Below are 4818 nucleotides of genomic sequence, written 5' to 3'. Positions count from 1 at the left end.
TATTGCCTATAAGTCAAAATTGCTCAACATTATTAAATTCTAAAAATAAAGATCCTGAAGGTAATAATTTAGAGACAAGTGAAGTGGGGGACGATAAAATTAATGCAGCCTTCAAGAAAATTCCAGAATATAAAAAACCGTTCATAATTTTCAAACGATTAAATGGCCTAGAATATATTTTAATAAGCGACAAAGTTAGCCCTTCGACGTTTTTCAGAGTTATAAATTTATTTTTCACCGGGACAGACAAATTTTTAAATGCAGGCAATCCTGAAACGTTGGATCAAATTTTCCCAATCCTACTTGAAGGAAATAAGAAAGCTCCGCCAACGCTTCTCAAAGTATTGTGGAAGGAATTCTATAAAAATAAATTCTATTTAATGTTTTTTAACGATTCGAAATTTTTCAGGGTAATTTCAAATCATTCTTGTAAAGTCAGTACTTTTAGGAGAGGGGGGGGGGCGATGAAAGATCTTTCTTAAAACTCTTAAATAGTTTTCTAAAATTGTTAAACTTCTCTAAACCCAAAAATTGGAATACTATGCGATCCCGGGTTCCTGACATTAAGAGGCTGTGAAACCGTTTTTAGATGGTAATTGGGGCCCTTACTGACTGTGACGTACACCATCTTGCGGAAAAATTTTAATTTAAAAATTGTAAACTGCAGTATCGACCTGAAAAAAATTTAAGATTGGTGCCATCTACATTTTCTCATCTCTATTTGTCGTCTATTTCAATTTGACATAACGATAGTCCTCTATCAATCAAGCATAAAAAGATTGATAGATATATTAATAATTAACAACTATCGAAATCAAATGAAAAGAACAAAAGTACCAGGTCAATAATTTCGCAGTATAAAGTGATAAATAATTACTCCTAATTAACTTGTCTAGAACGGCGAATCAGACGAATTAATGTAATTCGGTCTAAAATGCACTTTTAGTATTCTAAAAGGTGTTCTATAGACAATTTACGAAATCCAAATAATTTAATAGCACAAAATAAAAAAAATTTTTTAAATAAGCAAAATTACATAGTATATGAAAGATTAGAAATAATATGTAGAGTTGTAAATCAGCTGAATATAAAACATTCAAAATAAAATGCGCTTTTAGTTCCCTCGAAAGTATAACGTTAAGACGTGTTAATATTCCAAGCAATAAAATACAAAAAAAATATTTCAAACACATGCACATACTGATATTCATAAAAATTTATAAACAAAAATAACTTGAGCAACAAAAAAAATGACTAGAACGGCGGAACAGAAGAATAGAAAAATTCTAACTGCACCGCACTTTTAGGTTCCTAAAAGGTGTTCTGTCAACAAATTTTTATATATAACATGCATGAACGAAAAGTCCAGAAAATATTGTAAAAAATAAAATTAATAACCAATATCAAATTGTCGCCTGAATGAATAAGTTATAAAATACTATCATGTATTTACCTAGGCATAACAGAAAATTTGGTAAACTTGATGATCATGGGAAAATTTTTAATAAGTTTCGACTGTACCAAAATTATTTGTTCACCCTCCATCAAACAGACAGAATCAAATTTTAAGAAATTCCTATGCGTAAACAATAGATTAAATTTCTTGTAATTAATTTTCCTCGTCACTCCTCACAACGTTGGATTTAGATTTTCATCTTCCCGAGACTAAGAGTTTTTATTTCCCTCACTCCGAAACTCAGAAATTGTTTATCACTTCCCCCCCACGAATTAAGAAAAAAACTATCGATGGGAAAGGCAACATAAAAGTTTAAATATTTAAAACTTCCGCCACGAATTAGAGCAAACACTCTCTAAGAAACAGTCAGAAAATTATTTTAAATAATTCATGTAAATAAATAATTAATAAATTCGTACATGATTAATTTTCCTCGGCACTCCTCGAGTCAAAAAATTTTAATTTTTATCCCCACGAAATTCAGAATTTTAATTCAACCGACCCGCGGTCTTAAAATTTTATTTTCCTTCCGCCACGCATTAAAACAGACACTCTCTACCAGACAGTCAGAATATAATTTGAAATGATTCATATAATTAAATAATTAATTAATTCCCGCATAATTAAAATTTCTCTCCACTCCTCACATGTAATACTTTCATTTTCATCTCCCCAAGACAAAATTAATTTGTCTCCCCCCACGAATTGAAGCGAACACTCTCTACCAGATAGCCAGAGAATTATTTTGAGTAATTCATATAATTAAATTATTAATTTATGCCCGCACAATTATTTTTTTTCTTTACTCCTCACATCTAAAGTTTAAATTTTCATCCCCCCAAGATTCAGAATTTAAATTTAACCTACACCGATGCTAAGAAATTTTTTTTCCTTCCACCATGAATTAAAGCAGGCAGCCAAAAAAATATTTTAAATAATTCCTTTAATTAAATTATTAATTGATTTCCGCATAATTAATTTTTTTCTTTACTCCACGCATGTAGAAATTTAATGTTTATCTACCTAAGATTCAGAATTTTCAGTTAACCCACCCCAAGACTTAGAATTTTTTTTTTCTTCTACCATAAATAAAAGCAGACAATCTGTACCAGACACTCAGAAAATTATTTTGAATAATCCACATAATTAAATAGTTAATTAATGCCCGCATGATTAAATTTTTTTTCTTATTCCTCACATGTGAAACTTTAATTTTTATCTCCCCGTGTGACATAATTTATTTTTTCTCCCGTCACAAATTGAAGCCGACACTCTCTACCAGACACCCAGAAAATCATTTTAAATAATTCATATGATTAAATAATTAATTAATTTCCCCATGATTAATTTTTTTCTCTACTCCTCGCATGTGGAATTTAAATTTTTATCTCTCTAAGATTTATAATTTTCATTGAACCCACCCCAAGACTTATAATCCATTTTTTCTCCTGCCACGAATTAAATCAGACCTTCTCTACCAGACAGCCAAAAAATTATTTTAAATAACTTATAGAATTAAATGATTAATTATTGCCCGCATAATTAAATTTTCTTTTTTACTCCTTACATGTGAAATTTTAATTTTTTATCTCCCCGAGGCATAATTTATATTTTCTTCTGCCACGAATTAAAGCAGACTTTCTCTACAGGACAGCCAAAAAAATATGTTAAATAATTCATATAATTAAATAATTAATTAATTTTCGCGTAATTAATTCTTTTTTTTACTCCTCGCATGGAAACTTAAAACTTTTATCCCCCCAAGATTCAGAATTTTCATTTGACCCACCTCAAGACTTAAAATTTATTTTTTCTTCTACCATGAATCAAAGCAGACACTCTCTACCAAACACTCGGAAAATTATTTTAAATAATCGACATAATTAAATAATTGATTAATGCCCTTATAATTAAATTTATATTTTACTCCTCACATGTGAAACTTTAATTTTTATCTCCCTGTGACATAATTCATTCATTCGCCCGCGACAAATTAAAGTCGACACTCTCTACCAGACAGCTGGACAGTTATTCTAAATGATTCATATAATAAAATAATTAATTAATTCCTGCATAGTTAATTTTGTTCTTTCCTCCTCGCATGTAAAGTTTAAATTATTATCCCACCAACATTCAGAATTTTCAATTGACCCACCCCAAGACTTAGAATTTATTTTTTCTTCCGCCACAAATTAAAGCAGAGACTCTCTACCAGATACTCAGAAAATAATTTTAAATAATCCACATCATTAAATAGTAAATTAATGCCCGCATAATCAAATTTTCTTTCTTACTCCTCACATGTAAAGTTTAAATTTTTTCTCTCCGAGATTCAGAATTTCAATTTAACCCACACCGAGACTAAGAAATAATTTTTCTTTTACCATGAATTTAAGCAGACAGCCTAAAAATTATGTTAAATGATCCACATAATTAAATCATTTATTAATTCCCGCATAATTAATTTTTTCCTTTACTCATCGCATGTGAAATTGAAATTTTTATATCCCTAAGATTCAGAATTTTCATTTAACTCACCCCAAGACTTAGATTTTTTTTTCTTTCACCATGAATCAAAGCAGACACTCTCTACCAGACACCCGGAAAATCATTTTAGATTATCCACATAATTAAATAATAATTTAATGCTCGCATGATTAAATTTTATTTTTTACTCCTCACATGTGAAACTTCAATTTTTATCTCTCCGTGAAATAGATTTTTTTTTCTTCAGCCACGAATTAAAGCAGACCTTCCCTACCAGACACCCAGAAAATGATTTTAAATAATTCATATAATTAAATAATTAATTAATTCCCACACGATTAATTTTTTTCTTTGCTCCTCGCATGTGGAATTTAAATTTTTATCTCCCTAAGATTTATAATTTTTATTGAACCTACCCCAAGACTTAAAATTTATTCTTTCTTCTGCCACGAATTAAGTCAGACCTTCTCTACCAGACAGCTAAAAAAATATTTTAAATAATTGATAAAATGAAATTATTATTTAATTTCTCCATAATTAATTTTTTTTTACTCCTCGCATGTGGAATTTCAATTTATGTCTCCCTAAGATTCAGAATTTTCATCTAACCCACCCCAAGACTTATAATTTTTTTTTTCTTCTACCATGAATCAAAGCAGACACTCTCTACCAGACACTCAGAAAATTATTTTAAATTATCCACGTAATTAAATAATAATTTAATGCTCGCATGATTAAATTTTTTTTATTACTCCTCACATGTGAAACTTCAATTTTTATTTCCCCGTGAAATAGATTTTTTTTCTTCCGCCACGAATTAAAGCAAACCTTCCCTACCAGACACCCAGAAAATCACTTTAAATAATTCATATAAT

This window comes from Microplitis mediator, chromosome 3, assembly GCF_029852145.1.
Source record: "Microplitis mediator isolate UGA2020A chromosome 3, iyMicMedi2.1, whole genome shotgun sequence".
In the NCBI taxonomy this organism is placed as follows: domain Eukaryota; kingdom Metazoa; phylum Arthropoda; class Insecta; order Hymenoptera; family Braconidae; genus Microplitis; species Microplitis mediator.
This window is presented reverse-complemented; position numbering follows the sequence as displayed.